We start from the raw sequence: 13,489 nt of genomic DNA, 5'->3' as shown, positions 1-13,489 counted from the left end.
AATAAGGAATTACGAACGAGAGTCTATTAGAAGCCTGAAGCCGAAAGACTGAGGGCTTTAATGAGTCGATGTTCGTAATTCTAGTACCGCCCGTGCGACATACAAAGTTTTTTCATCACATTTGCAAGTCAAATTTTATATTTGTAAAGAAAAAATATAATTGTTCCAAATATTGGCGATACCTTAGGCTGTGCTCTGGCAGCGTCGCCCTCCACCTCCCTCGGCATGCGCCGCAACGTGCGTGTGCATGTGGTCCATGTAGCTTGCAGCAGCACCATCGGTACGGGCACGGACTCATTGACCGACCTTGGCTCATGACAACAAAATGTGTACGCGCAATGACTCATTTACCGACCACGGGTTTCACGACAAGCATATTAAGGTGGAACGATTTCCATACTAATTTATTTTTTCCAACCATGTGCACTTGAAAGATTATTTGAAACTAAAATCACATCTCTTAACGTTTATTTCGTTCTTTAATTGCGGCATTCTTTAATTATGTAAAGAAAGTTTTGATTAATAGCTTAATCTAGATGATAATTTTAGTTCATATTTGTCAATATGTGAGTGGACGGCGACAGTATCGTACGCCAAAGGCTCGGTAGTAGTGTGCGTTGCGGCTAACTCGCCAAGTCGCCGTCAATTCCGAAGCTAGGCGCCACTGTCAGTTTTCGTTTGATTGTCTGATCAAAATCAAATAATAATTAATAACCATTTTGAAGCACGTGCCCTTTTTTAAATATTTTTGCTGGCCATCGGTACAAATCCCTTCGATCAAAAGACTGAAGCGAAAAGAACAAATGCGTTGCCAATTTTTTTAATTTCCGTAAGAATTATTTCTTTCGAAAAGAAAAAATGCGTTGCACGTACGGTCAAGGACTTAAATTTATGAATGAACTAAATAATTTCCTTGCTCACCCGCGACCTTACGATAGCTAAGCTTATGAAAATATGCGTGTTCATGCAGTTCCTCCACCTCCACACTGTAAGAACACACACAAATCACACACACCCATCTATCACCACACCACACTACACTGACGCGTTTCGAACTCAACCAGAACTCATCTTCAGAGTGACACAACCGTACACCATGCTACCAGTTGTTAGACAACAACAACAACACAACAACTCTAACAACTGGTAGCATGGTGTACGGTTGTGTCACTCTGAAAATGAGCCTTGGTTGAGTTCGAAACGCGTCAGTGTAGTGTGGTGGTGGTGAAGATGGTTTGTGTGATTTGTGTGTGTTCTTACAGTGTGGAGGTGGAGGAACTGCATGAACACGCATATTTTTCATAAGCTTAGCTATCGTAAGGTCGCGGGTGAGCAAGGAAATTCTTTTAGTTCATTGATATGGACCTCCGCAAAGTAACGCCTGATTCAATAAATTATTTAAATTTATGAGCCACCATGAACCATTTACAGTAAACGTCATAGTGACATCGTATTATTAACAAGGAATTGACTTTTCATATGACAAGGTTCCACGGTGGCTCATGAATTAAAGTCCTCGACCGTACTTCATCATCATCATCATCAGCCTCTAGCAGTCCACTGCGGGCATTAGGCCCCCCCAAAGAGCGCCATTGCGCCTTGTCCTCGGCTAGACGCACCCAGCTTCTACCAGCAGCCATTCGTGGATCGTCACCGACCGTGCGTACCTACTAACAAATAAGTATGGAATTGCATATACAGTCAAACTATTTGCTTCCTGACCCACCGTAGAACGCTCTCACAGTAAATGTTATAATAAATTCCCTTGTCAAGCAATGCGATGTCACTATGACTTTTCTATGAAAAGGTTTCCACAGTGGGTCACGATTCCGTGGGTTCGATAGTACGTCTTATAAATAAGGAATATCACTGCAATTTTCTGCCGCAGAGTGCACAACTAGCATAAGTGTTATGGTTTTTTTTGAGTATCTTAAAATGAAAGAAAAAGAAAGAAGAAAAGTTTATTTTTGGCTCCAAAAATGTACCACCTAAAACTAAGACTAGAACTAGCACTAAAACTATGTAGTAAATGTCCGTAGGAAGCCATAATAGCATATTATTCAATTCAATTTTTGGATATACTCTATCGTTATTATCGAATGTAAAATCATGTTATTTTGTTACTTCATAAAAAAAATTCATGATTTTCTGTAGGTCTTATACTCTTTGGATAAAAATAAAGAGAAACTGACGTTGTCATTTGGAATTGTACAGTAAAAAAAGTAAAAAAACAAAAACAAATGAAAAAAAAGGCGGGAACCTTTGAGAGGGAAAGGCGCGAATTTCCAAAGAAATATTTATAATTATTAATAATTCTGTATATATTGTATATTTTTAGGTGTAAATATCTGTACATACTTACGGATAAGTGTGTAAATATTACATAAGCTATAATGGGACGGGAGAAATCTAAAAAACGAAAAAAAAAGAAGGTGCTGAAGACAGAGGGTCTTCCGCCGAGGACTCCGATTATGAAAACGATGCAGATAAGTACAGGCCGTACAAGGTAACAAATTATTCTCGTAAATATCCAGAAAATTCACAGAGGCGAGACTTCGTTTGTGTTCCTCACACACCAATGCGCCGACAAGCCGTTTTCGGATGGCGATAAAGTAAACTTGTCCCAGGCCATAAGAAAATACGCCATATCGGGAGTGCTACATCTGAGGCCTATGAATAAATATAAAGTGGCTATAACATTCGATTTGTCAAACAATGCCAACACGTTTTGGTCACAATAAATTCCTAGACGAATTGGGGCTTAACGCCTCAATCCCCGCAGCAGACACAGAAGTTACTGGAGTTGTAAAATCTGTCCCAGTTGGTTTATCGAATAAAAATATATTCGCAATGATCGGCAGCTCACGAAACGTCATCCAGGTGCGGCGATTCATGCGCAGGGTGAGGGCAGATGGGGGCGAGGTCGCGTATATTCCCACGCAGACTGTCGCAGTAACGTTTGCCTCTACCCAGCTGCCTGAGTACGTGTACCTGGACTCATGGAGACACGAGGTGACGCAATATGTCCCTCCAGTTAAGCAATGCTTAAAGTGCCAACAGTTTGGACATATTGCTAAATTTTGCAAAAATAATGAGGTTTGTTCTATCTGTTCCGAAAATCACAATTATAAGGCCTGTGGCGCCGACAAACAAAATCCAGTTTGCGCCAACTGCAAGGGTAAACATATTGCAATTTCCGCGTCTTGTCCTATTAAAAAAAACAAAATAGAAGAAAACAAAATCAAATCCCGAACTGCAGCCTATGCCGATCTATTTAATGAAAAGTCTTTCCCCCAACTAGCTGCTAGGACAGCTGAAACCTACTTAGAGAATATGCTTAAATCTCAATCATTTTTAAATATGATCACGCAAGTGATCATAAAGCTAGTAGCTAATAAAAACGAATCGCCTATAAATACAGAAACAATACGTGCAGCGTTCCAAGGTACGATAAGAGGGAACGCTCAATCTAAAGCATAATGAACGCCCTCAAAATCGTACATTGGAACGCTCAGAGTATACTCCACAATAGGCACGAATTTACAAACTTTTTATATCAAGAATATATAGATATTGCGATCATTTGCGAAACCTGGTTAAAGCCTCATCTGAGGCTAAAGGTCCCTGGGTTTAACATAGAGCGCAATGATTGTGGTAACAAACATAATGGTGTATGTATTCTGATACATAATAGTATTGCATATAACAAAATTAACACATTTTTTGATGACTCTCTTCAAAATATTTGTATACAAATATCTGTTAATAGTAAACAAATTAGTATAGTAAGCTTTTATAGCCCTACAAATTGCAACCCAGTTTTTGAAAAAACAAAATTTGAAAATTTCATTAAATCTATACCCGAACCCATGATAATCGCAGGAGACTTTAATGCTCATCACACGTCTTGGGGTTGTTGTTCTACTTCATCACGTGGTCGTACTGTGTTAGATGTTGTTGATGATAATTTTCTGGTACTTTTAAATGATGGTACACCCACTACTGTGGGCTCTATGACTTGGCGTCCTAATGCGTTGGATCTAGCCATAGTTTCTCCATCGTTGGCTCCTCTTTGTACTTGGTCAGTCCACGACGATCCTCTGGGTAGTTATCATCTACCTGGAATAATCAATTTGGTTCTAAATAACAATGTAAATAATTTTGTAAATAATAACGTAAATGGAGTACATTTGCCCACTCACCCCAATTTTAAAATGGTGAATTGGCAAATGTATGCCGAGAAGGTGGAGTGTAAGTTAAATAACTTTCAGTTCGACTCTTACACGCCTCTTGAGGCCTACAATTTGTTCACGAATATCCTAATGTGTGCTGTCACAGAGTCCATACCGAATCATAAAGGTCCCAGTCCCATGACAAATAGTCCTAATCGTTTTTATACTGTTAGAAAATCTAAGAAAAAATCTAATCTTCCATGGTGGAATGATAAATGTTCCACAGCTGTTCAAAACTCCAAACAGGCGTACATCAATTTTAAACAAAATTTTACTTTAGAAAATTACCTAGAATTTAAGAAACTCCAAGCTAAGAAAAAACTTGTTATTAAAACAGAAAGACAAAATTCTTGGGCTGATCTTTGCACTTCTTTTAATCGGTTTACTCCATTGTCAGTAATTTGGCGCTTCATGCGCAAATTCAATAAAACTTATGTTCCTCGACACTCTAATAGTAATCATGAATGGATTCTAGATTTCTTGCAAAAATATACTCCTGATAGTGTGGAAAATGTAAGTAGTTTGTCTCTTGAATCCCCTTCCAGCCCGCACAATGATTATATCATAAACTTATTTACCCTTGAAGAATTGAAATCTGCAATATATTCACGCAGGGATACTTCGTTTGGTTTAGATGGAATTCCATATATGATGTTCAAGAAACTGCCAGAGAGTTGTCTGATTATTTTACTAAATATTTACAATGCACTTTGGACAAAAAACGACATACCACCTGAATGGACAACTGATTGCATCATTCCTATATTAAAATCTGACAAACCTAGGTTTAATCCAGACTCTTATCGTCCTATAACATTGACATCATGCGCAGGAAAAGTCTTTGAACAATTACTTAAGCAGCGTCTTGAATATTATGTAGAACATAATGGATTGCTTCCAAACAATCAGTATGGTTTTCGTAGAGGTCGTTCAGCACGTGAAAGCATATCTTTGTTTCATTTAGATATACTGAAAAGCATCAAAAATAACAACAAACTTATTTCAGTGTTTTTTGATATTACTGGTGCTTTTAACAATGTAAATATTGATATTTTATGTACAGAACTGTTAAATATATGTATTCCACTTAAAGTTGTACAGTGGATTCAAAAATTTCTATCTTGTAGAAAAGTGTTTGTGAAGTATGATGGTGAATTGTTTGGTCCTCGACTATCTTCCATAGGAGTTTGTCAGGGTGGAATTTTATCCCCTCTGATCTTCATTCTGTATATACGTCGCTTAAATTTGGTAATGGGTCCTAATATCAAAAATTTACAATTTGCCGATGACCTTGTTGTATATTTATCTGGAAATAATTCTAACACAATAATAAATAACTTAAACTTAGCATTAACAAAACTCCATAATTACCTCTCTTATTTAAATCTCGCAGTTAATCCATCTAAGTCTAAAGTTGTCGTTTTTGGTCTAAAATCTAAAGCTACTTTGCCCTCTTTATTGTATAATAATACACCTCTGCCAATAGTCACAGATACCAAGTTTTTGGGTGTCATATTTTGTCACAATTTATCCTGGAAAAATATGCTGAGCATTTAGAAGTCAAAGCCAATAAAGCTTTTAATATCCTTAAGTCATTGCGTGGTACAAAATGGGGGGCTGACCCCAAAATATTACTTATGCTTTATAAATCTTTAGTTCGCAGTCATTTTGAATATGGGTTTATGTGTTTTGCTTCAGACCATAAAATTATAGAGAGTTTAGAAAAAATTCAAAATAAGTGCATGCGCGTTGTGACTGGAGCATTTAAAACCACTCCTATTGTTTCATTACAAGTAGAGTGTAATCTCCCTCCAGTAACAATAAGACTTGCATATTTGAAGGAAAGATTTATTGTAAAACTACATGCTGAATATGACAACCACCTTTTAAAAGAACTCTTGAATATTAATCTATTGCCTTTCCAAAAATCTTTTTATGTTTTGCAGGGCCTATCTGAATTTAGCAGTTTTTTAAATCAAATTAGTATACATAAAAGCAATAACCACTTACCTTGTTTCGATGGGCCTTATGAAAGTAAATTTAGTCCTATAAATGTTGTGATTGATAATGGTCTCTCCAGAAAGGAACAAGTATATGAGAAATTAGCTTCATGGAATGGTTTTAAATTCATTTATACAGATGGATCTAAGAATGAGTCTAGTGTATCTTCAGCTATATACAACTCCGAAAACAAAATGGGTCTTGGTTTCAAAATAGACAAACATGCTAGTATTTTCACAGCTGAGGCATTCGCTATTCTTTGTGCACTGAAGCACATATCAAGGCAAAAAGAGGCATGTAAATGGGTAATTGTCAGTGATAGTATGAGTGTATTAAAAGCTATAAAAAATAATAAAGTAAAATCTAATACAAATTATTTAATTTTCCTAATTAAAGATCTTTGGTCTGAGCTTCACTTAAAAAACAAATTTGTTATCGAATTCATGTGGACTCCTTCACATATAGGCGTATCTGGTAACGAAAATGTAGATTTCTTGGCTCAGTCAATTGCAAACTCTCCTCCATCTATTGATGTTAGTTTTGATGTCCTACTCCCATATACTGATGCTATTCCAATACTGAAACAAAGAATGTATGTTCAGTGGAAAAAACAATGGGATCATGTTGTGCAAGTAGAAAACAAGGGTTCTTGGTATGCTGCCTTAAATGTAAACTTACAATCTGTATCTTGGTTACGTAAAGGTAATATCTATCGTAATATAAGCTTTTACAGCACAATCTGTCGTCTTAGGTTAGGTCATTTTCGCCTCAACCATCATTTGCATCGTATGAAAATTATAAGTGATCCTCGTTGTGAATTGTGTCAGTCAAATGAGGATCAAACCATAGATCATATAGTCTATCATTGTTCGTCTTTCGGCATTCAGCGCCTTGTGCTGATGGACGAATTAATCCGCATTTACGGAGAACCACATCTGGTCCCGCTCTCTGTTCAAGAGCTGTTAAAGAATCATTCTACATATGAACCACTGTACAACTTCATTGTATCAACAGTAAAAGAAATATAATTTGTTTCATTAATGTACAAAGTTATAATATTGCTTCATTCTTTGTATATTCCTAATTTTCTATCGTTTCAGTGAGTGTAGGTTAGTTTAAGTAATTGGTAAATCAACTGACAGGCGTCAAATCAGAGCTGTCAGACTATTTCCTTACAGGGATTTTTAAAGGATCATCTATGTAGGTTACATAGAAGTTTTAAATAATTATCTTGTATTTTCTGGATTGAATATTTATACACCGGACTTGACTATAACTGAAGAAGTTTTATTGGATGTGACAACATAGAAAGCAAACACTGAAGAAGTTTAACTGGATAAGACAATATAGAAAGAATACTAAAGAAGTTTAATTGGATATGACAACATTGAAAGAAATACTGAAGAAGTTTTATTGAATATGACAACGTTGGGAAAGAAAAATATTGAAGAAATTTTATTAAATTGACATGGAAATAATATATAGAAGTTGAAATAAATTATAAGTATTAACTGATGACGAGGCGATATGGTCCCTGACTTTAGCCTGTCCGAACGGACGAATTAAAAAAAAAAAAAAAAAAAAAAAAAAAACAAAAACAAAATCTCAACTGTCAGTCAAACTGCGATTTTCTAATTCGCTATCGATGAAGCCTATAGTTTCAAGAGAATTAAAATTGTAATTTCGCATTGCACTATGGAGCCACGAACTTCGCGAAAAGACTATAAAATCATCATTAACTCTGGTCCAGAAAAATCTAAAACGAGTTCAGGGACAAATTAAAACGTTATCACGGAGAAATCAAAAGGTAAGTACCGTTTGGAAACCATATTGCAGATTGTGGGCGTTATTTTCGAAAACATAACCTGGCTAATCTGCTTGTTGTTTGCAGTCGTAATGAAGTATGGTGCAAAAAAAGGAAAATGATGACGATCCCAACATTAATTCGAGTTCTGCGTAAGTGAAACATAATATCCTTCACACATATAGTATATAGGTAATATTAAATAATTGAAAGCTTCTTCCATTGGTTGGCAATCAAGTACTGTCCGCTTCAAGCGGAACATTTTCCCACGCATGACTAAACTATGGAACCAGCTTCCCGGGACGGCATTCCCAGAGCGGTACAGCTTAGGGATCTTAGCCTATCAATCTCGCAACGGGCCGGCAACGCACCTGTGATACCCCTCGTTTTACCGGTGCCCATGAGCGGCGATGATTGCTTCCCACCAGGTGACCCGAATACATTTCAAATTTACCACGAGCTTTGCGGTGAAGGAAACATCGTGAGGAAACCTGCACAAACCTGCGAAGCAATTCAATGGTGTGTGTGAAGTTCCCAATCCGCACTGGGCCCGCGTGGGAACTATGGCCCAAGCCCTCTTGTTCTGAGAGGAGGCCTGTGCCAGCAGTGGGACGTATATAGGCTGGGATGATGATGATGAGGTGATCCGAATACTTGTTTCCCCTCTTATATGAAAAAAATAAAAGGTCACGACTGATTGGGATGAAATTTGGTATGTAGATAGCTGGGCGTGTAAAGTGAAAGCTCCTTCTTATCACGATATACCACGAGATCGGGATAAAATACCAAAATTTCAGCCGATACGAATTTTTATTGAATTTATTGAATCAGTGTTACTTTGAATAGGCCCATATATCAATATTTTTTTTACAGTGAGGAGGTGGAAGAACGCATGAACATGCACATCCATACTAATATTATAAATACGAAATTGTGTGTATTTGTATGTTTCTCCGTCTTTCACGTCGAAAGAGAGCTATGGATCAACGTGATTTTTGGCATAGAGATAGTTTATGGGCCAAAGAGTGACATAGGCTACTTTTTATCCCGGAGAAATGCTCAGTTCCCGAGGGAACGGCGCACGATCACCGAATTCCACGCGTGCGAAGCCGCGGGCAAAAGCTAGTCTTGCATAAATGTAGCTATCATATAAGGTCGCGGGTGAGCAAAGTAATTGTTTCAGTTCATTCATATTACAAATTGACCGTGGGTATTTTATGTGCAATGTTATTTTATGAATTAGTCAAAATCCTGGAATTCAGTTCAACTATCGGTTCTGATGGCTTACGCGTGCGAAGCAAATGCCAAAGTTTGTGAGTACGGAGTTGTTTTGTTGGTTATGTTATTCGAGCGTATGTATTTGAATAATACCGTATGTGTGTATGTTTCATGCTAAAACGGCTTTAGGGATTAGTTACGAGTAGTACCTCAAACCATAGAAATCTATGATCTGATGTTAGAACCTAATTTAATTAGTATGTGGATAGTTGGATACCTGGAATAATACATATAGCGTCACTGCTTTGAAAAAATCTGGTTTCTAAAATCAATACGTGTCAACAAAATTAAACCTTGACATAACTAGTTTTCATAAAGTTCACTCAGAAAAATTACTTATTTTGTGGTAAGAGTTTTTTTAAGCACCTACTTACTTTTAATTTTTATATTCGAACGGAATGGGGATAAAGCATACTACTTGTAATAATATTATCAATATGAAAGTTTGTGAGTATGTTTGTGTGTGTGTGTTTGTTTGTTGCTTCTTCACGCTAAAACGGCTTGAAGGATTTTTTTGAAATTTGGTATGTTGATAGTTAGACATCTGAAACAACATAGAGGCTACTTTATATCTCAATAATCCCATAGGATCGGAATATAATCTTGAAATTTCAATCAATGGCTGGTTTAAGAGTTAAGAAATTTTCCGCGGGTAGTAATTATTATAAAATACAAAACCTGCGCACAAACCTGACAATGGGCAACATGACAATGACGTCTATACTACCCATAGATGTGACAGGCTCACTGCCAGTCAATTTGGAATGGTTAGTTAGCTACTAATATTATAAGTGCGAAAGATGTATATATGATATGATGTGTGTGATATATATATATATATAAACATATATATATGTGTGAGTGTGTGTGTATGTTTGTTACTCTTTCACGCTGAACGGCTGATGGATTGGAATAACATATAGATTAGTGCTTATCCGGATATTCCCACGGAATCGGAACAAAATCCCAAAACTTTAACAGCTAGAAGTAGAGACATGAAATTTATGATAATGAAATCCACTGTGTCCATCTGTCTGTCTGTCTGTCCGTCCGTCCGTCCGTTTCTTTGTTCGGGTGAAATATTTCAACTCAAATTCGAAGTGGATATCTTCAACCGATTGAGCTGAAATTTTGTATAAATGTGATGACAATGCAATATTATAATGACATGCAGCTGATCTGATGAAGAAACTAAAAGGTGACCATAGGAACTCTCTAATAAAACGACATAATTTCTTTGAGTTTGGACTCGTTTGATTCGTCTTGATGAGTACTTTGGTAACCACGGGAAAAAAGTACAATCAGCAAAAAAACTTGTCATATTAGAATTTTTAACAAAAACTTATTACTGAACTGTTTTTAAAATATTGTACTTAGGTACGGAACCCTTCATGTTCGAGTCCGACTCGCACTCGCGATTTCTTCATTATAATAATTAAAAATGATAGGTATCACTATATAAACATAGTAACATGTGGACTTGAATCACCCTCAGTTGTTAACTTTTACAGAATATGAATATGCTTAATTTTATTTTTGCTACAGATATGTAAACGAAAAGCGACTACTCCCTGTCATAACCATGTAAAGAGTATTTTATATAAAAATAATGTTTTGACCAATGACATGGCTTATGGCCAGTACAACGAATCAGTGGCCAGGACACTGTTCATAGAAAAACTGCAAAAAGCTGTTCGGCCAGCAGGGCTTTTTATTGATGAAGAGTTTGGTTTTCTAGGTGCTAGCCCAGATGGTGTGTGAGCCTATTTCATAACAAAATAATTACATATTTCTATTATATGTACATATCATCAATAAAACACTTTTGTTTACTTCAATGATCAAATTGCAGGGGTTATAGAAAAAGAAAAATCACTTCTGGAAATTAAATGTTTTCCCTCATTAGCTCGTAGCAACCAAGACATTTTTTCCGCTGCCAAAAGCCGAAAAAATTTTCCGCTCTATGTTGATGACGGTGGTAGTTTACAAATAAACAAAAAGCACAACTTCTATTATCAGGTATCAATCACTTTTTACTTTTTTTATTGCTATTCATAAGACACATTTTTAGGGTTCCATAGGCAAAATGGCAAAAAACGGAACCATTATAGTTTTGCCATGTCTGTCTGTCTGTCCGTCCGTCTGCGGCTTTACTCCGAGCAGTGTTAAAAAGCCGTAATTTTGCACGGATGTATGAGCAACTATGCCAACGAAATGGTTACAAAAAAAATCATGACTAACCTTATAGTGTGGGGTATCGTTGGATAAGTTCTTTTAAAACTACTGGGGAGTTGCCAAGACGATTTTTCTATTCAGTGATCTTCTTGCGAAATATTCACCTGCACCCTACCCCCTACCCCGCACCCTAAGAGTTAAAGTGTTGGTTAGCACAGTAATTATGTCAAATATACAAGGAAAAGCCTTTATAGGGCTATGTTCCACATACGATTCTCCACTCCACGTAAGATTTCACATACAATTCGAAATACAAAATCCTTAAAAAAATATTACTTAATTTTTCGTAACGGCTACGGAACCCTATCTTTGGCATGCCCGACACGCTTTTGGCTGGTTGTTTATATTATAAATGGTTTTTCTGTTTCCAGATCCAGGGCCAACTGCGGGTTTGTAAAATGCAAAAATGTTACTTCGTCGGATATATTTCTCCAACATATTATATAACCGTATTAGAAATAGAGCGCGACGAAAATTTTATTCGTAATATGTTACCAAAATTGGTGACATTCTATAAAAATTGTATATTACCCGAAATAGTACTTCGAAAAGTTGGCAAAAACCAAAAATGTTTAGATATTTCACTGTGTTAGGTGCTGCCCTTTTTCTTGTTTCTTTTCCTTTGGCTTTTATTTATTTGGATCTTTAGTTTTACGGGGCACGAACGTGCAGCTTTTGCAATCTATTGTGATTCAGAACTGGCCTCTGGCCGTATAGTAATATTATTTTATACGATAGTCAGTTCTACGAGCGCATATGTGAGCAGCTTTTGCGAAGGTAACGTACATCCTAGCGGTAACGTGGTGTCGTATGGAATTCAAATTCACATAAAAAAAATACGAAAAATGTACTAAATTATTAGCTTATTAAAAAAATGGTACTACACGTAGTTACAAGAAAACAATGATCAATCTGTTACCACCAGGAAAGATACTTCTTGGGCAAGCGCTATCAATTTCCCTATGAAGCAGTCGACTTTTCAAATTTCTCGTGAATCAAAAAAAATGTGCGAAAAATGTACGAAATTGTACACTAGTTAAAAAAAATTGTACCACCCGTGTATAGTAACGAGAAAACAGTGATCAATCCGGAAGTATCCTTCCTGGCAGGCGCTATTTCATTATGTAGCAATCGTCATAAAAAAGAGTAAGTAGTACTGAACGTACACTTTTCTCGTAACTACGGGTAGTACTCTTTTTTTTAATTTGCGTACAATTTCGTACATTTCTCGTATTTTTTCCAGGAAGTATCATTCCTCGTGGTGACAGATTGATCATTGTTTTCTTGTAACTACGGGTCAATTTTTTTTATTAGTTTGAATTCCATGCGACACCATGTCACCGCCAGGAAGTATGACACTTGCGAAGTAAAGAAAGAAAGAAGAAAGAAAATAATTTATTTATAACAGCAATGACACATAAGTACATTTTGTCAAACTACATATTATGTAAATAAACAGTGGAATGATGGCCAAAATTGGGTCAAGGTACCATGGATAAACCTTCGGACCGTTAGTTGTATGACATAGGTATTGTTATTTGGCAGTCGGCTTGTAAGCTGTGTAGAGGTATGAGGCTGGCGTGAAATTGCAAGGGCCTGCAGTGGGTGGGAGTAGGCTGATTTTATTCATATACTTATAGATGTAAATAAATAAATAAAAACCTGACGTAATAATAAACTGTTTTTAATTTGTAGTTCAATAAAACCTTCAATTAAAAACATCGTGAGGAAATGTTCATACGCCTGCTGCGAAGTTTCCTAATCCGCACTAGGTCAGTGTGGAAAATAATACTCAAGTCCTCATTGTGCGAGGAAACCTGTGTGTGTCCAGCAGTGAGACGTGATCTGGAAGATGATAATGACAAAATTTTCCGCTCGTGCTGAAAATATCACTTTCCCGAAACGCCTATTTTTTCAAAATACTTCATTAGATTTTTAT

At 36.5% G+C, this 13,489-nt stretch overlaps 1 protein-coding gene and 1 pseudogene across 1 annotated transcript in view; one reads left to right on the top strand and one right to left on the bottom strand.

Annotated features, from left to right (window-relative positions):
* LOC141433887 (uncharacterized) overlaps positions 1-13,489 on the bottom strand; it is a 90,964-nt gene that overhangs the window by 4,593 nt on the left and 72,882 nt on the right. The window lies entirely within an intron of this gene.
* LOC141434419 (uncharacterized) lies at positions 2,426-5,764 on the top strand (annotated as a pseudogene).

The sequence above is a fragment of the Choristoneura fumiferana genome, chromosome 13 (assembly GCF_025370935.1).
Source record: "Choristoneura fumiferana chromosome 13, NRCan_CFum_1, whole genome shotgun sequence".
NCBI classification, from domain to species: domain Eukaryota; kingdom Metazoa; phylum Arthropoda; class Insecta; order Lepidoptera; family Tortricidae; genus Choristoneura; species Choristoneura fumiferana.
Note: the sequence above shows the minus strand (reverse complement) of the source record. Positions and strands in the feature narration are given on the sequence as shown.